General features: G+C 43.9%; 1 protein-coding gene across 1 annotated transcript in view; it reads right to left on the reverse strand.

Annotated features, from left to right (window-relative positions):
- Positions 1 to 23,233, reverse strand: part of osbpl3b (oxysterol binding protein-like 3b) — a 323,848-nt gene that overhangs the window by 294,786 nt on the left and 5,829 nt on the right. The window contains exon 2 of the mRNA XM_070880189.1: positions 3,715 to 3,824. The gene's annotated coding sequence lies outside the window, so the exon portion shown is untranslated. The remainder of the gene's footprint in view (positions 1 to 3,714; positions 3,825 to 23,233) is intronic.

The following is a 23,233-nucleotide window of genomic DNA, read 5'->3' on the forward strand; positions in this document are numbered from 1 at the left end:
TCCACTTCCCCGCCCACTCCCCATACCCCTTATCGTTTAAGAAACTATCTATTTATGTCTTAAATTTATTCAATGTCCCAGCTTCCACAGCTCTCTGAGGCAGCGACTTCCATAGATTTACAACCCTCAGGAGAAGAAATTTCTCATCTCTGCTTTAAATGGGCGGCCCCTTATTCCAAGATCAAGCCCTCTAGTTCTAGTCTCCTCCATCAGTGGAAACATCCTCTCTGCATCCACCTTGTCAAGCCCCCTCATAATCTTATACATTTCAATATCATCTCTCATTCTTCTGAATTCCAATGAGTAGAGGCCCAACCTACTCAACCTTTCCTCATATGTCAATCCCCTCATCCCCAGAATCAACCTAGTGAACCTTCTCTGAACTGCCTCCAAAGCAAGTAATATCCTTTTGTAAATATGGAAACCAAAACTGCACACAATAATCCAGGCGTGGCCTCACCAATACCTTATATAGCTGTAGCAAGACTTCCCTGCTTTTATACTCCATCCCCTTTGCAATAAAGGCCAAGATACCATTGGTCTTCCTGATCACTTGCTGTACTTGCATACTAGCCTTTTATATTTCATGCACAAGTACCCCCAGGTCCCGCTGTACCGCAACACTTTGCAATCTTTCTCCATTTAAATAATAACTTGCTCTTTGATTTTTTTTCTGCCAAAGTGCATGACCTCACACTTCGACATTATACTCCATCTGCCAAATTTTTACCCACTCACTTAGCCTGTCTATGTCCTTTTGCAGATTTTTTGTGTTCTCCTCACACATTGCTTTTCCTCCCATCTTTGTATCGTCAGCAAACTTGGCTATGTTACACTCAGTCCCTCCTTTCAAGTCGCTAATATAGATTGTAAATAGCTGGAGTCCTAGCATTGATCCGAGACACCGCACTAGTTACTGTTTGCCAACCAGAGAATGAACCATTTATCCCGACTCTGTTTTCTGTTCGTTAGCCAATCCTCTATCCAGGCTAATATATTACCCCCAACCCCGTGAACTTTTATCTTGTGCAGTAATCTTGTGTGGTAGCTTGTCAAATGCTTTCTGGAAGTCCAAATACACCATATCCACTGGTTCCCCTTTATCTACCATGTTCATTACATCCTCAAAGAACTCCAGCAAATTTGGAATGCTTGCCTTTATTAGCCGAGGCATAGAATACAAGAGCAGAGGGGGTTATGTTTGAACTGCATAAAGCACTGGTTAGGCCACAGCTGGGTACTGCATGCAGGTCTGGTCATCGCAGGAAGGACATGATTGCACTGGAGAGGGGACAGAGGAACTTTACGAGGACGTTGCCGGGAGTGGAGAATCTTAGCTACGAGGAAAGATTGGATAGGCTGGATTTGTTTTCCTTGGAACAGAGGAGGCTGAGGGGAGACCACATTGAGGTGTATAACATTTTGAGGGGCCTAGATATAGTGGATAGAAAGGGCCTATTTCCCTTAGTAGAGGGGTCAACAACCACGGGGCATCAATTTACAGTAATTGGTAGAAGGTTTAGAGGGAAAATTTCTTCACGCAGACGGTTGTGGGGGTCTGGAATTCTCTGCCTGAATAGGTGGTAGAGGCAGAAACGCTCACCATAATTAAAAAGTACTTGGATGTGCACCTGAAGTGCCGTAACCTGCAGGGTTACGGACCTAGAGCTGGAAAGTGGAATTAGGCTGGATAGCCTCTTGTTGGCTGGCATGGACACGATGGGCTGAAATAGCCTCCTTCCGTGCTGTAAACTTCTATGATTCTATGATGAACACATGTGCAGCACTTCAACAGGCATGTTCATGCAGTTAGAAATGTTAGGAAAGTTTGCTGTCCAACTGAAATATTTTGACAATGCTGCAATACTTTTGTAATACCATTTTTGGTTATTGTTTAAAACCAATTAATCTGGCATTCATGAATCAATTTTGCACTCAGTTCAAAGAGAAAGGTAGAAAATCTTATGACAGATAATCATTGTAACATGCTAAATGGCAGGTGGTTAACTAATTTTGAAAATGACAATTTGAATTGGTTTGAATGACAATGATGGTAGAGTTTCTGGAAATCATGTGTCCAGAACAACAAGTCTAAGAAATGTCTCCAGGTGAACTTGTCAGAGACACTAACTTGTACAGCAGGAGAAAGGGCTCCGAGAGCACAGGATGTGGTCAACAATAACTAAAGAATAAAGAGAGAAAGCAAAGTAGATGACTGTCTACTATGGGAGAGGAAGGGGGAGGGGGGGGAAGGGGGTAAAAGAGAAGAGAAGGACCTAAGGCGAAGGCAGTGGAAGAACCTCCTTAGGGTCTGAAATTGTCAAATAGGTAAACAGTGGATACTTATTATGGAGACTAGAACCATGGCTCTCGAGGGAAATCACAAGTAACGACGTGGCATCATGGAACAAGTGATGACTTGCCGGGGGGGGGAGGGGGGGGGGGGAGGGGCAGGAGAGGAGGAGGAGAAGAAAGAGTTGCATGAACAAATAAGACTTCTTCAGTCTTAAATGGCCGATCCCTTATCCTGAGACTATGACCCCCTAGTCCTGGACTCTCCCAAGGAAACAATATCACAGCATCTATGCGGTCAATCCCTTTCAGAATCTAGTATATTGCTCTGCGGTCACCCAACATTCTTCTAAAGTTGAGAGAGCATTAACCTAATCTACTCAATCTCTCTCATAGGACAACCCTCTCATCTCAGGGAATCAATCTAGTGAACCTTCGCTGCATTGTCTCCAAGGCATGTATGCCCTTTCTCAGATAAGGAGACAAAAACTGTGCACAGTACTCCAGATGTGCTCTCACCAAAGCCCTGTACGATTGTACTCCAACCCCCTTGCAATAAAGGCCAACATGCCATTTGCCTTCCTAATTGCTTGCTGTACCTACAAGCTAACTTTGTGTTTCCTGTACGAGGACACCTAAAACACTCAACACCAACAGAATTTCTCTCCATTTAAAAATATTCTGATTTTCTATTCTTCCCATCAAAGTGAATAACCTCTCATTTCCCCACATTACACTCCATCTGCCACTTTATTGCCCCCTCACTTAACCTATCTATATTCCTTTGCAGACTGTCCTCCTCACAGCTTACTTTCCCACCTAGCTTTGCTTGAATACATTGCGCTCAGTCCCTTTATCCAAGTCATTAATGTAGATTGTAAATAGCTGACACCCAAGCACTGAGCCTTGTGGCATCCCACTTGCTTTACCACAGTGAATATTAAGGAGGCAGATTAGACGCCGGCTTCACTTGAACAATACTAGGAATGAGAGGCTATAGTGAAGAAAGCATTGAAAAATTGAGGCTTTATTCAGTGGAACTGAGGTTAAGTGCAGTATTGATCAAATGGAAGTTTCAAAATTATGACGTTTTGAAAGTATATATAGAAAGCATGTATAGATTGACTTCCACTGGTTGAGAAATTGGTAACATAGGGACATAATTTCAGGATTATCATTAGAACAATGGGAGGTGGGCAGGGAAGGATTAGAATAAAGTTTTTTTCCTCAGGAGGATATTCAAAAAAATATAGCAAAAAAGTGACCCAGGAAACTACAGACCAATGAATTTGATGACCCTTCTGGGAAAGTAATGAAAACCTTATTGAAAAGAGAATGTCAAGGAGCAGCGGGATAGAAATAAAATCATAAATGATAGCCAATATGCATTCATGAAGGGGAGATCTTGCTAATTTAACTTACTGGTTTTCTTTGAAGGTTTGACAAAGGAGCTTGATAGAGGTAAGACAGTGGATGCAGTGTACTTGAATTTCAGCAAGGTTTTTGATACAGTTCCTCTGGAAAGGCTGGTTCTGAAAATTATGAAAGCAGGTATCAGTTGAAATATTTTATAATGGTTGTGTCCCACAGGGGGCTTTTTGCGGCAGCTCTTCTGTTTAATAACTTTATAAATAATCTGGAGTTAGAGGTCACAAGCAGTGGCTAAATTTGCAGATGATACAAAACTAATGGAAGTGATATAATTCAAACCTGAGCAGGATAAGGTACAGAAGGATTTGAATATATCTGGGAATTGTACAGATAGGTAGCTGATGAAATTCATTAAAGAAATGCAAACTGCTTCACATGGGGGGGGGGAAAAACATCCAGGAAGGGACGATTACTTAAATGGAAAATGACTGGGGGAGTAATGATTGACAATAAATTGAACCTATCGCAACAATGCTTGGCAGCAGTGAGCAAAGGAAATCAGATGTTAGGATGTAATAAAAGGTCAATATTGAGCCGAAATAGTGAGGTATTCCTGCCACTTTATAAATCACTGGTGCGACCGCACCATGGGCCGGATTTTCTGCTTGCGGGATTTTTCGGCGAAAAAACGGTAGCGATACGTGAAACTTACGTTTTCGCTGCGTAACTGTTTTAGGTCAAACTTTCGGCCTTTACATCTGCGCCAGGGGCACATCGGTGAGGGAGGCATTGCACAAGCATTCGCGACGCAAAACGCGACTTTCGGCAACTTTAGCCCGAGAGCGCTGAGCGCGCGCCTTGGGAAGGGAGGGAAAAAAAAATTACAGAAAAGTCACAAGACCCTTGACTATCTAATCGCTGCAAAAAATTTAAAAAACTTACCTTTTTGCAGGTTTTCATACTTCCCGCTATCAGCGGGGCTGCACCGACAGATTTAACCTGTCGCTATTCTGGGCGTGGTGTACGGGTCGGGAAAGTTCTGAATCTTGGACGCAAACGCAATCCAAGTTGTTGCACGTCGGCACACCTATCCCCGGCGGTACTTGAAAGCACCGCTGCAAACAGGAACACGAGGATCCCGCCCTGGCTTTACAACCGGGTTTTCGTCTCGGTCAAATCGCTGCAAAAACCCGGTCACAAATGTTAAGTAGCGAATAACTCCACGAGGGTAATTACGGTGAGCTAGTTCAGGCTTGACCTTACTCCAGTTTATTTATTCTCAAAGTGAGGATTCAACATGGCTGCCAACACCTGTCCTCACCGCACAGCACTGCCCCCCAATCATCAAGATCCACGGCACAGCCCTGGACACCATGGACCACTTCCCATATCTCGGGAGCCTCCTATCAACAAGAGCAGCCATCGACGACGAGATCCAACACTGCCTGCAGTGCACCAGTGCAGCCATCGGCCGCCTGAGGAAAAGAGTATTTGAAGACCAGGCCCTCAAAACTTCCACCAAGCTTATGGTCTACAGGGCTGTAGTAATACCTGCCCTCCTGTATGGCTCAGAGACATGGACCATGTACAGTAGACACCTCAAGATGCTGGTGAAATATCACCAACGATGTCTCTGGAAGATCCTACAAATCCCCTGGGAGGACAGGCGCACCAACATCAGCGTCCTCATTCAGGCTAACATCCCCAGCATTGAAGCACAGACCACATTCGATCAGCTCCGCTGGGCAGGCCACAGTTTGCATGCCAGACACGAGACTCCCAATGCAAGTGCTCTACTCTGAGCTCCTTCATGGCAAACGAGCCAAAAGGTGGGCAGCGGAAACACTACAAGAACACTCTCAAAGCCTCCCTGAAAAAGTGCGACATCCCCACTGACACCTGGGAGTCCCTGGCCCAAGACCGCCCTAAGTGGAGGAAGTGCATCCGAGAGGGCACCGAGCACCTAGAGTCTCAACACTGAGAGCATGCAGAAATCAAGCGCAGGCAGCAGAAAGAGCATGTGGCAAACCAATCCCACCCACCCTTTCCCTCAATGACTATCCGTTCCACCTGTGGCAGAGTCTGTGGCTCTTGTATTGGACTGTTCAGTCACCAAAGAACTCACTTCAGGAGTGGAAGCAAGTCTTCCTCGATTCCGAGGGACTGCCTATGATGATGATACACAGCTTGCACGTGTCTGCCAGTGACCATTAGGACTCCGACAGTCGTGCTTTCCAGTGGCAGGTAAAACCCAGTTAACATACATAACAGCAAACCTGCCGAAAACACGGCCCTAAGAATACTGTTCAGTTCTGGTCACCACTGCAAAAAAAAGATACTGCAACTATTGAAAAGATATGAAGCAAACAGACGCACAGAACCCACTCCATGTTAACTGCCAAGCTGCAGAATGATGACAGAAATGGAAACAAAACAGCTGCTTCATTCAAATTACAGAGATATTTCTTGCTTTAAATTACAATGTAGTTATCTTTTTAATGGAGTCTAGTTACTGTATCAGCATTGTTGGAACTTTGACTGCTGCTTGCAGAAAATAGTCTCTTTATATTTAAGTATAATAATACACATGGCCTGTCTTGCCTACAAATAGCTACTTCCAAGAGTTACTTCCAACTCTGTTTATGGTTATTTCCATGGTACTATGCCCCAATCTACCAGATTTATTGATTCAGTTTCATAGCTTACCATAGTGGGATTGGAATTTACAACCTTTGGGATGCTATTGTAGTACCATAACCACTAGGTTAGCGCTCCCCCTTCCAAGTCGGTTTATGCCATTTGTTGAAAAAAGGTCTCCCATCAGATTGAAATTGCTGGCTAGATATTGCAGATATCGCTGAGATTTTAGCGCCTTGGGATTTTGTACAACGTTAAAGGCAATGCACACACACGAGCTTGACAGAGCTTGGTCTTGATCCAGTGTCAAGGGTTAACCAAGACGACTGGAGACCAGCTCTGCTGCACGGACCTGGGCTGGCCCATGCTGCCCCTAGGCGCGCCCACACGCGCATACACATGCGCGCGCATACACATGCGCGCGCATACACATGCGCGCGCGCACCTGCATATATACAAATATATACACATGCATACGCATATATCCAGAAGCGCGCGCACACATGTATACATACACACACGTATATAAACACATATTATATAGGTTTCAAATAAATGGATTACAAATATTTCTAGCATCTAACCTCAGAACAAAAAATTTTTAAATATATCTTCTCAAATAAGTTATTAAAATATTGTTTTTAAATCCCCAATAGTTGAGTTGGTGCTAAACTGCCCAATGTGGAACTGAATCAAACATACGACGAGGATCCCAGGTTTAGTTTTGATTTGTCCTGAGTTAGTTATCTCAAGCAGTGCAGCAGTATAGGCACTATTCGGCTCAGTTTGGGGGAGGGGGGGAAAAGAGAAGAGAGGAAGAGCAAAAAGAAAAAGGAAACCTGAAACAAAATAAGCTTGCCATATATTAATCAATATCTAATAACTCCCACTGGAAAGTAACGTGCACATGTATGGCCAGGCTTGGGCTGTACTGCAATACCCTCCAGGCTAGCAGCTACCAACACTCACTGAATGAGCCCTACCTGGGTTTAGGTGGGATGGCTGGCCCCCATAGAATCAGATCGCCGTACTAGTCAGCTTTTTCAGCAGGGGGTAGGGAGAAAACTGGATGGGAATGTGTGTTTTTTAAAATGCTGCACAAAAAAAAAAAGATAGTAACTTAGACTTAACTTCAAAATACAATACTGCTATGCAAAGAACCCCAACAACCCTGCTATCCTAACCACCTAAAATAAAGCATTCAAGAGGTTAGCAAATCACTCAGAATAATTGTCACCACACCCATGAAAACAAAGGATAAAAATGGCAAGTCGATCCTCTAAACTTTTAGATAACATTTTTATTCTTTAGCAGTGGGCAAAATCTGCTTTTCGATTCAAACTGAAAAAAGTTGCTCATTGATAACGAGATTTTATTGAAGGAACTTTGCTCATTTAAGCAGCAATTGTGCTTCCAGAGACAGTAAAATTGATAAAATATAATTCAGAATGTTGATTCGCTTTATAATGGAGTTACATCGAGTCTACGGAACAGAAAAAGGTCTTTCAGCCCAACTGGTCTCTGCCAGTGCTGTGCTCCACTCGAGCCATCGAACCACATCAGCATACCCTTCTATTCCTGTCTCCCTCATAAGCTTATCTAGCTTTCCCTTGATATTTGTCTTAACTCATCCTCGTGGTACAGGTGCAGCACCTAAAATCCGGAACCCTTAGACTGAGGCCATTAGGATCCCGGGCTTTTGCTTTCGGACATCACGAATCCGGAAACACCCGAGCCCAGGTTCAGGTATTTCCGGATTTCGGAATGTCAGAAAGGGGGCAGAGGATTCCTGCCGAGGTGTCCGGGCGTGGCCCCGCTGATATGTTCGGGTGGACCAGCGAGGAGGCCGAGGTAATGACAGCGTCGGTGAGACGAGGCAAGGCCCGGTCAGGGCTCGGAGTACTGCATTATCGTCGGGTCCGGATTCCGGAACATTTTACGGATTCCGGATGGCCCTGCCACCAAACGGTCCGGATCTCCAGATTCTCTACGCTGCACCTGTAGTACATTCCACATTCTCACCGCTCATTAGTAAAGAAGTAGCTCCTGAATTCCCCGTTAGATTTTTTAGTGATTACCTTTATGGTCTCCAGTTTAGGTCTCACCCACAAGAGGAAACATCATCTCAAAGACCTCCATACAGCCCCAGCCCCGGCCGGCCCCAAGTGGCCAGAGAGTTCAGTGAGTTCGGGAGGCTAGGAGTCCGAGGAACAGGAGGGCCGGAGGTAGGCGAGGAGTTCATTTCTGGCGAGGAGCTCACAGCCCTCCTCTGGGCAGGTAAGTGGTTGGCTATTTGATTGCTAAGTATCGCTCTCTCTTCCTTTTTAATTTGATTTTAATTAGATAAGTCTAATTAGAGGGATGGCAGGGCAGCTCAGTCCTGTGGACTGCACATCCTACAGCATGTGGGAAGTCCTGGACGCTTCGCACGGCCTAGACAACCATGTGTGCAGGAGGTGTCTCCGGCTTCAACTACTTGAGCTCCTCGTTTCGGAGCTTGAGTCAATACTCAAGCTCGAGTAGTTGAAAGGAAGGGAAGTGGGTAACCACCAGATGGAGTAAGAAGGTAGTGCAGGAGTCACCCCATGAATCCATCTCGCTTTCCAAATGATATTCTCTTCAGAGGGCGATGGTGCCTCTGGGGAGTGCAGCCAGAGCCAAGTCCAAAGCACCACGGACGACTCAGCTGCAGAGGGGTGGGGGACAAAGAATGAGAGAGCTGTCGTAGTAGGGGATTCAATAGTTAGGGGAATAGAGGGGTATTTCTGCTGTCGTAGACCTGACTCCAGGATGGTATGGTGCCTCCCTGGTTCCAGGGTCAAGGATGTCAGAGCGAACGCAGGGCATTCTGGGGGGGGGAAGAGGGTAAACAGCTAGAGGTTGTGGTCCATATCAGGACCAACAACATAGGTAGAAAGAGGGATGAGGTCCTGTAGGCAGAACTTGGGGAGCTAGGAGAAAAAGTTAAAGGCTAGGACCTCAAAGTAATAATCTCCAGGTTACTCCAGGTGGCACATGCTGATGATTATAAGAATAGGAGAGAGAGGATGAATGCGTGGCTGGAGAGTTGGTGTAGGAGGGAAGGTTTAACATTTCTGAGGCATTGGGGAGATGGGACTTATACAAACCGGACGGGTTGCACCTCAACAGCGCCGGGACCAATATCCTTGTGGGAAGTTTTGCTAGTGCTGTTGGGTAGAGTTTAAACTAGCTTGGCAGGGGGATTGGAACCAGAGAACAAATTCAATAGGGAAGGAAGTAAAGCTGAAATTGGATAGCAAGAATTTAGAAAGTGAATCTGTAAGACAGAGGAAACAAGGGTTAGTAAGTAGTAATCAAGGAGCTCTTCTTGTGCTAAATGGTATATACTTTAATGCAAGGAGTATAGCGAATAAGGCGGATGAGCTGAGAGCACAGTTAGACACTTGGGAGTATGACATTCTAGCCATTACAGAGACATGGCTGAAAGGGGGGCAGGTTTGGCAGCTCAATATTCCTGGTTACAGGATTTTGAGACAAGACAGAGAGGAGGTTTAAAAAAAAAAGGAAGGGGATTCAAGGTGTTGATTAAATAAACTATTACAGCGGTGAGGAGGGACGTTATGTTAGAGGGATCATCAAATGAGGCCATATGGGTCGAATTGAAAAATAAAAAGGGGCGATCACACTGCTGGGCATGTATTATAGACCCCCAAACAGTGGGAGGGAGATAGAGCAGCAAATATGTAGGCAAATTTCTGTGAAGTGTAAAAACCAAAGGGTAGTAATAGTAGAGTATTTTAACTATCCTAATATTGATTGGGACAAATAGTGTGAAGGGTATAGAGGGTGCGGAATTCTTAAAATGCATTCAAGAGAATCTTTTTAGTCAGTATGTAACAAGCTCAATATGAGAGGGGGTGGTTCTGGATTTAGTTTTGAGGAATGAAGCTGGGCAGGTGGAAGGGGTATTAGTGGAAGAGCACTTGGGTGCCAGTGACCATAATTCAGATTCAAGTTAGTTATGGATAAGGACAAGGATAGACCAGGAATTAAAGTCCCAAATTGGAGAAAAGCTAACTTTGCTAAGTTGAGGAGTGATTTGGCCAGTGGACTGGAAACAGCTACTTGTAGATAAATCAGTATGGGAACAGTAGGAAGCATTTAAGGAGGAGATCCAGAGGGCTCAGGCCAAACATGTGCCCTTAAAGAAAAAGGGTGGGAATAACAATTCTAAGGCACCCTGGATGTCTAGGGACTTACAGGGGAGGATAAAGAAAAAAGGGAATGTGTCATATACTGACGGCTAAATACTGTCGAATCTCTGGTGGAATATAGAAAGTTCAGAAGTAAAATTAAAAAGGATATTAGGAATGCTAAGTGAGAGCATGAAAAATTCTTGGCAAATAAAATTAAGGAAAATCCAAAGATGTTCTATAAATATATTAAGAGCAAGAGGATAACTAAAGAACGGGTAGGGTCTATGAGAGGTCATGAAGGTAATCTTTACGTGGAAAGATGTTGGTATGGTTCTGAATGAATACTTTGCGTCTGTTTTCACAAAGGGGCAATGCGGATACTGCTATCCATGAAATAACATTTCTGGATGAAATAAACAGAGAGAGGAGATATTAAGGGGTTTAGCAACTTTGAAAGTAGATAAGTCCCCAGGCCTGTATGAAATGCACCATAGCTGTTGACCGAAGTAAAAAGAGGAAATACAGGTGTGACGCCCGAAATCTGGAAACCTTGGGACAGAGGCCGTTCCGGATATTTCCGGGGGGAGGGGGGGGGAGGAATGGGGGGAATGGAAGGAGGAGGAGTTCGGGCAGCCGACCCTGGATTTCGGAACATTTTACGGATAACTCCGCCACGGATTGGCCCGGAGTCCAGATTTTGGACGTCGCACCTGTAGCAGAGGCCTTGACCATCATTTTCCAGTCCTCTTTGGATTTGGGCATGGTGCCAGAGGACTGCTAATGCGGTACCGTTGTTTAAGAAGGGAGAAAGGGATAGGCCATGTAATTACAGGCCTGTCAGCCTAATCTCAGTGGTGGGAAAATTATTGAAAAAAATCCTGAAAGACAGGATAAATCTACATTTAGAAAGCTAAGGATTAATTAGGGAGTCAGTCAGTCAGTATGGATTTGTTAAGGGAAGATCATGTTTGATTAACCCGATTTAATTTTTTGAGGTGGTAGCAAGGAGGGTCGATGAAGGTAGTGCGTACAATGTAGTGTACATGGACTTTAGCAAAGCTTTTGATAAGGTCCCACATGGTAGACTGGTCACGAAGGTTAAAGCCCATGATAGAAACATAGAAACATAGAAACATAGAAACATAGAAACATAGAAACAAGTTGCAGGAGTAAGCCATTCGGCCCTTCTAACCTGCACCGCCATTCAATGAGTTCATGGCTGAACATGCAACTTCAGTACCCCCTTCCTGCTTTCTCGCCATACCCCTTGATCCCCCTAGTAGTAAAGGACTTCATCTAACTCCCTTTTGAAAATATTTAGTGAGTTGGCCTCAACAACTTTCTGTGGTAGAGAATTCCACAGGTTCACCACTCTGGGTGAAGAAGTTTCTCCTCATCTCGGTCCTAAATGGCTTACCCCTTATCCTTAGACTGTGACCCCTGGTTCTGGATTTCCCCAACATTGGGGACATTCTTCCTGTATCTAACCTGTCTAAACCTGTCAGAATTTTAAACGTTTCTATGAGGTCCCCTCTCATTCTTCTGAACTCCAGTGAATACAAGCCCAGTTGATCCAGTCTTTCTTGATAGGTCAGTCCCACCATCCCGGGAATCAGTCTGGTGAACCTTCGCTGTACTCCCTCAATAGAAAGAATGTCCTTCCTCAAGTTGGAAGACCAAAACTGTACACAATACTCCAGGTGTGGCCTCACCAAGGCCCTGTATAACTGTAGCAACACCTCCCTGCCCCTGTACTCAAATCCCCTCGCTATGAAGGCCAACATGCCATTTGCCTTCTTAACCACCTGCTGTACCTGCATGCCAACCTTCAATGACTGATGTACCATGACACCCAGGTCTTGTTGCACCTCCCCTTTTCCTAATCTGTCACCATTCAGATAATAGTCTGTCTCTCTGTTTTTACCACCAAAGTGGATAACCTCACATTTATCCACATTATACTTCATCTGCCATGCATTTTCCCACTCACCTAACCTATCCAAGTCACTCTGCAGCCTCATAGCATCCTCCTCGCAACTCACACTACCACCCAACTTAGTGTCATCCACAAATTTGGAGATACTACATTTAATCCCCTCGTCTAAATCATTAATGTACAGTATAAACAGCTGGGGCCCCAGCACAGAACCTTGCGGTACCCCACTAGTCACTGCCTGCCATTCTGAAAAGTACCCATTTACTCCTACTCTTTGCTTCCTGTCTGACAACTAGTTCTCAATCCACGTCAGCACACTACCCCCAATCCCATGTGCTTTAACTTTGCACATTAATCTCTTGTGTGGGACCTTGTCAAAAGCCTTCTGAAAGTCCAAATATACCATATCAAACGGTTCTCCCTTGTCCACTCTACTGGAAACATCCTCAAAAAATTCCAGAAGATTTGTCAAGCATGATTTCCCTTTCACAAATCCATGCTGACTTGGACCTAACATGTCACCTATTTCCAAATGCGCTGCTATGACATCCTTAATAATTGATTCCATCATTTTACCCACTACTGAGGCCAGGCTGACCGGTCTATAGTTCCCTGTTTTCTCTCTCCCTCCTTTTTTAAAAAGTGGGGTTACATTGGCTACCCTCCACTCCATAGGAACTGATCCAGAGTCAATGGAATGTTGGAAAATGACTGTCAATGCATCCGCTATTTCCAAGGCCACCTCCTTAAGTACTCTGGGATGCAGTCCATCAGGCCCTGCGGATTTATCGGCCTTCAATCCCATCAATTTCCCCAACACAATTTCCCAACTAATAAAGATTTCCCTCAGTTCCTCCTCCTTACTAGGCCCTCTGACCCCTTTTATATCCGGAAGGTTGTTTGTGTCCTCCTTCGTGAATACCGAACCAAAGTACTTGTTCAATTGGTCTGCCATTTCTTTGTTCCCAGTTATGACTTACCCTGATTCTGACTGCGTTTGTCTTTACTAACCTTTTTCTCTTTACATATCTATAGAAACTTTTGCAATCCGTCTTAATGTTCCCTGCCAGCTTTTTCTCGTACTCCATTTTCCCTGCCCTAATCAAACCCTTTGTCCTCCTCTGCTGAGCTCTAAATTTCTCCCAGTCCCCGGGTTCGCTGCTATTTCTGGCCAATTTGTATGCCACTTCCTTGGCTTTAATACTATCCCTGATTTCCCTTGATAGCCACGGATAGAGGCAAGAAGCAAAAGGTAATGGTGGATGGATGTTTTTAGTGACTGGAAAGATGTTTCCAGTGGGGTTCTGCAGATCTCAGTACTGAGTCTCGTTTTTTGTGGTATACATCAATGATCTAGATTTGAATATAGGGAGCATGATTAAGAAGTTTGCATTAAAATTGGCTGTGTGGTTGATAATGAAGAGGAAAGGCATAGACTGCAGGAGGATATCAATCTACTGGTCAGATGGGCAGAACAGTGACAAATGGAATTTAATTCAGAGAAGTGCAAGGTAATGCACTTGGGGAGGGCTAATAAGGAAAGGGTATACACATTAAACGGTAGGCCACTTAGAAGTGTTGATGGACAAAGGAACCTTGGAGTGCTTGTCCACAGATCCCTGAAAGTAGCAGGCCAGGTGAATAAGGTGGTTAAGGCGGTATACGAAATGCTTGCCTTTATTGGCCAAAGCATAGACTACAAGAGCAGGAGGTTATGCTTAAATTGTATAATACTCTGGTTAGGCCACAGCTGGAGTACTGCGTGCCGTTCTCGTCGCCGTATTATAGGAAGGACGTGATTGCACTAGAGAGGGTGCAGAGGAGATTTACTAGGATGCTGCCTGGAAAGGAGAAACTTAGCTAAGAGGACAGATTGGATAGGCTGGGTTGTTCTCATTGGGAAAGAGGAGGCTGAGAGGAGACCTCGGAGGTGTATAAAATTTTGAGAGGCCTGGATATAGTGGATAGCAAGGGCCTTAGTTTTAAGGTGGTTGGTGGAAGGTTCAGAGGGGATTTGAGGGGAGGCTTCTTTATGCAGAGGGTTGTGGGGGTCTAGAACTGTTTGGAAGCGTGGTGGGGGCCACATTTAAGTAGTGCTTGGATGGGCACCTGAAGTGCCGTAACCTGCAGGGTTACTGACCTAGAGCTGGTAAGTGAGATTAGACTGGATAACCTCTTGTTGGCTGGCACAGATATGATGGTAAGTATGGTAGAGAATTGAATACAGCCAGGATCTCCTGGACTAGTTTTGATCACCTGGATGGGTCGGAGAGGAATTTTCTCAGATTTTTTCCCCCAATTGGCCTGGGGTTTTTTTTAAATCTGTTTTTTTTGCCCCTCCCAGGAGATTGCATGGCTCCGTTTGGGTTGGAGTATAGAATGTTGTGGTGCAGGGGTTGTCACTGTTGTGTGGGGCGGATTACTTGGGCCGGATGCTCTTTACCTTTCCGCCAGTGTTCATAGGTTTATATGTAAACTTCAGGCCTGCTGACCGAGGGCCGTGTGGCTCTTTGTCGGCCAGTGTGGACACGATGGGCCGAAATGGCCTCCTCCTGCGCTGTGGATTTCTATGTTTATGAACTCGCCGCGCTCAACTTGGCCACGAGACCCACTTCCTGCACCCTATTCCCACAAAACTGCTGACCACCCAACTTCCTTTTCTGGATCCCATGTTAGCTGACATGGTTAACAGTGTTCTCTCTTCAGGTACTGTCCCCCTCTCATCTGCTGTCATCACCCCTCTCCTCACAAAAACAACCCTTAACCCCTCCGTCCTTGCAAACTACCGCCTCATCTGAAACCTCCCTTTCCACTCCAAAATCTTTAAACAGTTTGTCAGCTCCCAAATCCGTGCCCATCTTTCATTTCTGTCCCAGCCACAGTATCAAAAACTGCTCTCATCAAAGTCACAAATGACATTCTTTGTGACTGTGACGAAGGTAAACTATCCCTCCTCGTCCATGACTTGTCTGCAGCCTTTGACATGGTTGACCACTCCATCCTCCTCCAACACCTCTCCACCGTCGTCCAGCTGGGTGGGACTGCAATTGCCTGGTTCCACTCTTATCTATCTAATCGTAGCTAGAGAATCACATGCAATTGCTTCTCTTCCCACTCCTGCATCGTTACCTCTGGTGTCCCCCAAGAATCTATTCTTGGCCCCCTCCTATTTCTCATCTACATACTTCACTTGGCGAATTAATCTAAAAATACGGTCATTTTCCACATGTACGCCGCCAACACCCAGCTCTACCTCCCTGCCACTTCTCTCGACCCCTCCACAGTCTCCAAATTGTCAGACTGCTTGCCCCACATCCAGTACTGGATGAGCAGAAATTTTCTCCAATTAAATATTGGGAAGACCGAAGCTATTGTTTTCGGTCCCCACCACTAACTCTGTTCCCTAGCCACTGACTCCATCCCTCACCCTAGCATCTGTCGGAGGCTGAACCACACTGTTCGCAACCCAGATGTCATTTTTGACCCTGAAATGAGTATCCGACCACACATCTGTGGCATAACTAAGACCGCCTATTTCCACCTCTGTAACATGGCACGTCTCCACCCCTGCCTCAGCTCACCTGCTACTGAAACCCATATCCATGCCTTCGTCACCTTTGAGACTTGACTATCCCAATGCACTCCTGGCAGGCCTCCCATGTTCTACCCTACATAAACTTGGTCATCCAAAACTCAGCAGCCCGTGTCCTAACTCACACCAAGTTCCGTTCACCCATCACCCCTGTGCTCGCTGATCTTCACTGGCTTCTGGTTAAGCAAGCCTCGATTTCAAAATTTTCATCTTAGTTTTCAAATCCCTCCATGGACTCGCTCCTCCCTATTTCTAATCTCCTGCAGCTCCACAAACCCCACCCCCGAGATATCTGCGCTTCTTTAACTGTCCTCGAGCATCCCTGATTTTAATCGCTCAACCATTGGTGGCCGTGCTTTCAGTTGCCTTGGCCCAAGTGCTGGAATTACCTCCCTAAACCTCTCTTTCCTCCTTTAAGACATTCTTTAAAACCTACCTCTTTGACCAAGCATTTGGTCATCTGCCCTAATTTCTTATCTGGCTCGGTATCAAATTCGTGTCTTAAAACAATCCTGTGAATCGTCTTGGGACGTTTTACTACGTTAAATGCAAGTTGCTGTTGTTAAATGCCTTTATATCTTTTTTGATCTCTTCTAATGTCATTCCCACCTTGTTAATCACTCTGGAAAATGTTATGTTCTTAAATACTAAGGCAAAGTAACTAATCAATATTTCTGCCATTACCTGCAAGTTTAGCTTGTGCATCCATTAGTGCTCCTGAAATTAAAAAATTCAATTTCCTGTAGGGTACAATCTGATTTTAGGCACTAGCTATTTAAATTTAAAACGAACACACACTATAGAACCATAGGGCCCAAATTTGGCCCTCTAGTTTTTTCAGCGCACTTACGCCGAAAAGACACCCCGTATTCTGGCTCCTCTGCCGACTTTCCCGGGGCTTGGCACGGCAAGTCCATTGGGGAGGGGGCGGAGCTTGGGCCGTGCCTAAAAGAGTGCCGGCAGCTGTCCGCATGCGCAGTAGAGCGTTCGCGCATGCGCAGTAGCTCCTCCCATGATTGTGATGATGCGTGCCTGCAGCGTAGAACCCAACTTGCCCCGCCCCTATCTTGGGCCGAGTGGCCTGCCACAAGGCCAGCGGCTGCCTTCGCACGCTGAGGGCTACAAGAAACAGGTTGGTGCAGGGCGACTTTTGATTTTTAGGGGGCGGGGGGGGGGGGGGGGGGGGGAGGAAGAGAGTTTCTTTAAATGATTTAGATAAAATCTCTGTCAATGGCACAATGCAACTGGCTGTTAAGAGGTGAGAATGACCAGAGAAAACTTTCCTTACGTTTGGTCTCAATACCAACAAATATCTGGTCGTGGCTTTTGTTTTGGTAGTAATGATGACTTGGTAGGATTTTTTTTTTTTTTTAAATTGACCTAATTCTTAGTGAACAACTGCATGGATTCCCGTAGATACCCCGTTGGGAACATTCCATCAGCACCCACGGGTGCCTTATTGGGGAGTAACTGCATGGGCACCCTCAGGTACCTTGCGCAAGTGACCATCGTTCATTCACATGTAAGCCCAAGCCTTAACAATCGGAAAAGGGCAGGCTATGTGACCACAAGGGACATCACAGCCTGTTCCACTTTTCACCTGACCTCTACACAGAACAGTTCCAGCAGGCTTAATGGATAGCGACCAGGAGCTGGAACCCCGGTTGATTTTCCGCTCCCTCACCCGATGACAGCAAGGCCAGTTGTATTACTCCCATCACACCACCACCCACGATCACTACCTCATAATGGTGCGATGACACATGATGACAACTTGCATTAATATAGCCTTGCTAGCAAAATATTTGATTCATAAATTGTTTTATGAAACCCTTTGTCTTCTGATAAGATATTAAAAAGTGCATATTTTATGAAGCTTTATATAGTGGATTGCGTAAATTATGCAAAAGTTACAGTACAAGATCTGTATTAGTTGTTGTGAAGGTGTTTAGTGCTTTGCAAGGTCCTCTCTGCTTCCCTTCCCCCGCCCCCAATCTCTGGCTACCTGCGCTGATTTCTTAACTCTCCGCAAGGGTTTTCTGTGTGGCCACAAACGCTGGCCTAAGTTAGTTTGGAGCAACTATTAGTTGGCCATTTAAGCCAGTTTGGACAAACATGCAAAGGTGGCTGGTAACACCCTCTTTGGAAAAAAAAAACTTTAAAAAATCCTAACTCACTCACACTGGCACAAATTAAATGTGCAGAATGGGGATTTTTAAGATACTCCAGAAAAATCAAATTGCTCCAAAAAAAAAAAAAGAGCAACTCCTAGGCAAATTTGGTTGCAGCACATGAGGCCATTTGGCCCATCGAGCCTGTGCATTTAAAATTACTGAATTTGTGTGTCAAATTTCAAGCAAAGCAAAACAAGAGTGAAATTCCCCAAACATAAAATAGAATAATTTAATTAATGATCTTGAAAAAAACTACATTTTAACATTACAAAAAAAGCAAATTTTGTGAAAAGGAATCTCACCTTAAAGTTACTCAGTACCATCTCCCTCAATATCACAGACAAAAAATTAACTTCAATTTTCACTTTTCCCATGTTATTTTATTTTTTCTCCTGTTTTCCATAATACTATATACCTCCACAAAAAGCAACTGAGTGACCTGAAACTGGGTCTCTGCCAAAACAATTCATAACCCAATATTGCCCTCAGACCGTCGCACAATAAAGTAATGCACTCGGGCTCAATTCTGTGCATCCCACCCCCTCAAAAACATGGTAAAGCTCAAATAGGACATTAAGTGTAGGCTCACAGTTCACACTCCATGACAACAGAATAGTGCACCAAATCACTTAATGGCATATCCCTAGAATATTAAAATAGTTTTAATAGAACACATATTATATATATACTGCACATCACATATTGCATGGCAACTCGGCAGAACTGAATTACATACAGAATTACTTGTGAAATTGGTCTTCCCTACCACTAAATTCCTTCTCTGGAGAAATACCAGGACTTCATTGCTCCTCCACAATAACATGGATAACTTTAGTCAATCACCATATGCAGAAAATGCTGAACTTCAATGCGTTAAGAACCATACTAATTTAGAAACCAAACATTATTTAAGATACTATTTTGAAAAGGCTTGACAATGCACAAGCAAACAAAATCTGAGTCTTTACAAACTTAATCTGAACAAATCTTTTCCTTGTGTATCACATCGTACCCTATACTGTGCATGACAAATTTAAACATTAGATCTCCCGTGATGTTGCAGCTTACTGTTGTCGCAAAGCGACTTGAACCAACAGTGATTTGCCCATCTCTAATACAGCAAATTTACTGAAATACATATCCTATCACAAGGGGAAACATACTAATCCTGAAAAGATATAGGCCAGACATATATCTAATATTTTTAACTACCATACTACAAAACATAAAAGTAAACTGTTTCTTCCCTCAGAAACCTATATTCTCAGTTATTTACATTTATAGTTCTTTGCCCTACCTCCAATGGTGAATTTGCAGCATATCCAAGATCAAAATACTTTTATTTATTCCCTCTTCCTTCCCAAATCCCCTTTGCCCAATTTAAAAAAAAAACAATTTTTTTCCTTCCTCCTCCCTGTATTTCGCGTAGTTCTTTCGAAAGCAAATCATTTTTGCACCAGGCAAATTTTCCCAAAGTCTCCAATGACAGCACCTTGAATATCCTTCAGTTTGACTGCCTGAAATAGAACTCAAAGCAAGCCCTGCAAAACACTACAAAAATAACTGATTCCAAAAATCAGACAACTTTAACACTTAAAAATAAGTTCTTTATTATTTTTCTGCTACTTCTACCTCAGTTACTTGTAAATTTTCTGTGTGCTGTCATATAATATGTGCTATTGAAGTCCACATTGTATTTTGTAGTTTCATAGGGGAAAGATGAAACCTGAAACCCCATGGTGCATCATGTACACAGAGAATTTATTAACCCAGTTAAAACCCAGAAAGAGCAAAATTCACTTTCAGACCTTGTGCCTCAGAGTGTGTGGGGAGAAGCTCCTGGAAACATTTCCAACATGCAGTAGCTAATTTTATGGGTGAATTTAGTGAAGCTTTTTTAAATCAGTTATAAAATACCTTGCATTTATATAGCACTTTATCTTGTCATCAGGCAATTCTAAAGTGCTTCAGGGTTAATTAATTACATTTGTAGAGTAGTCACTGTTGTTATGCAGGCAGTCAATAGTTCTACGCAGCTTCCTTTGGTCTTGTGGTTTTAAACAGAATTCCAATACAGACTGCTGCTTCATCCAAAACTTGAGAGCTCAAGATTATATGGACAACCTGTCGGACTGCTTCCAGCCCAAGCATCATAGTCAGAGTACGGGGATTAATGAACAAACTTTAAACCTGCTTACAACTATTAACACAATTCAGCTTACAGCTTTCAAAAGACACTACAGCTATCAAACTTCTTACTGGTGTCGTTCCAGTGATTTTTTTTCTGGATGTTGGGTCTATACTATGTAGAAATACGATATAGGAACGTAACTTAATAGGAGCAAGAGTAGGAGTAGGCCATTTGGCCCCTCAAGCCTGCTTTGCCATTCAATAAAATCATGGTTGATCTGATCTTGGTCTCAACTCCACTTCCCTGCCCACTCCCCATAACTCAAAAATAGCAACTATCTTACTACTTCTACAGATGTTGACTGTATTTCTGGCATTTCCAGAGTGTGTACACCTTGGAGGTTAATTAGGGACCTCTGAGAGGGACATGTTAACTATGAGAGGGACATTACATTCAAACAGATACTACAGATCACATGTATGGTTATATGTTTGGACACCAGTTTACAGGGTTTCTCAAGTGCAAGTCAATATTCCATTAACCTTGCAAGGAGGAAGTTAAATAAAGGGAACTACACTCTACATTTGAATACACTGCTCCTGCTGCTGGAATGTTAAGGCAAATCTCCAGTTGATCTCCTGCAGTGCCGCTAAGAGAGAGTAAAGACCAAGTGAAATGGAGTTAGAGATAGGGTACATTTGGACCAGGATGCGCAGATTCAATTCAGTGCTTGTAATGTCTGTAAGCTTGTAATGTTTGTAGCTCCACACTGTGGATGTGGACGTATTGTGTACTGCAACTGCAGAGTTAATAATAAACCGAACCAGGCAGATTCCGGAGGCTTCCGAGAGAGCTGCCTGCCATGTAGAAAGCTGTGTGTGTGCTGTGCTCTGTGAATATATCGCATTTGGCAATGAGATGGGATTTTTTTGGATGATTTAAAGCTTAAATTTTGTTGGTGAAGGATTCAGTCAGCCGACAGAGACTTTAGAAGTTTGTCTCTTTGGGGAAAAAGCTACAAAAATCCGAGGTAAAATACAGCACACGGTGTGAACAGCTAGAGATTAAAATGGCAGGTGTGATGGGACATGTGGGGGAATATAGACACGACTGGAAACATTTTAAAGCGTACGTGGATCAGCTAGAAATGTATTTCACTGCAAATAACAATCGAAGTTCCAGACAATGCAGTCCAGAACCGGGCTGTGTTGGAATGCAAGAAAGCGATCTTATCGGAGGCGGGTCCGGCATTGTATGACACTCTGGTAAATCTGCTTATGCCTGATGAGCCAAAGAAGACAACGCTTAAAAAAAAAAGAGATTTTAACGAAGCTGGAGCAGCACTATAACCTCAAACCGTTCGATAGCTTTCAGCAATTTCTTTTTGGGATTCGGAATCAAAAGACTGATGATGGGTCAGTGATTACATCGTAGCATTAAAAAAGCTACCGATGCACTGTAATTTTGAAAACTTTCAAAACCGAGCATTACGGGATCGTTTTGTTTGTGGGGTGAAAAATGATGTGATCAGAAGTAAGTTATTGATGACGGATGACTTGACTTTTGAGATTGCTTGTCAGACAGCGAGGTCGATGGGCATGGCTGAACAGTATTCCTGAGATTAAATAATAATTACGGTCATTATTCAACAGAGGTAAATCACCTGCAGGTTCAAAGTAAAAGACGGTGGGGGCCCAAAGTCTCAGAAACTGGAAATTTAACAGAGCGTCGAAGTCGTGCTATAGGTACCTGGGACAACACATTGCTCAAAGGTGTCTATACATGAAGGCAGAGTGTTTCTTCTGCAGGAAGACTGGGCATCTTGCAAAGGCATGCCAACAGAAGGGTAAACCAGCTTTTAAAGCTCGGAGTCCAGTGTTCAAAGCTATGAGTAGAAATCCCAAGAGACTACATAGCATGGAAGAACAACAGGACGAGGAGATGTTAGAGTTACACGTCATCAGGAGCACAAGGTTAACGGACAGCGATTCGGAAAGCATCAAAATCCACATAGATGTTGCGAGGTTCACGATACCAATGGAAATTGACACGGGTGCATAATTGGGGATTTCCAACTAGAGAAATCCAAGATAGAGCTTCAAAGCTACTCGGGAGAGAAAATTCATGTGGTAGGTCATATCACCGTACCGGTGAAATATAAAGATCAATTTCAGAACTTGCCTCTAATAGTAGTGAAAGGAGACAAGTCTGCCTTACAAGGAAGAAATTGGTTGAGCTCACTGAAGCCGGATTGGAGTAAGATTTTGTGTGTGGAAGCGAGATTTATCATCAACGGATGAGGTTATCAAGAAGTATCCGAAGGTGTTCTGCGAATCGGGCAGTCCAAGCCAAGGCTTCAAGGCGAGTGTCAGGGTACAGAAGGATGCTAGATCCGTTTACTACAAGCCACGTTCCGTACCATATGCACTCGAGAAAGTTGAGCAAGAACTCAAAAGACGAGACTGAGAACATTATTTGTAAGATAGATTGATGTAATTGGGTTACACCCATTGCTGTTGTACCTAAGTCCGATAGTAAGGTAAGATTGTGTGGTGATTATAAAAGTAACTGTAAACCAGGTTCTAGAGGGTAATGTCCCCAAACATTGCCAAATGTAGAAGATTTGTTCACAACACTGACAGATGGTCAGATCTTCTCAAAACTGGATCTTACGAATGCCTACTTACAGCTTGAACTAGATGAGGAATCCAAGTCATGTTTGACTATAAATACTCATCTAGGCCTATATCAATTTAATAAGGCTACCGTTGAGTGTCTTCCGCCCCTGCCATATTCCAAGGGGTGATGAACCAGATTTTGCAAGGTATTGAAGGGGTAGTATGTTATTTGGATGACATACTAATTTTAGCACCAAATAGGCAAATTCATAATAACATATTGAATGAAGTCCTCAAAATGGCT

The sequence above is a fragment of the Pristiophorus japonicus genome, chromosome 5, assembly GCF_044704955.1.
Source record: "Pristiophorus japonicus isolate sPriJap1 chromosome 5, sPriJap1.hap1, whole genome shotgun sequence".
Taxonomy (NCBI): domain Eukaryota; kingdom Metazoa; phylum Chordata; class Chondrichthyes; family Pristiophoridae; genus Pristiophorus; species Pristiophorus japonicus.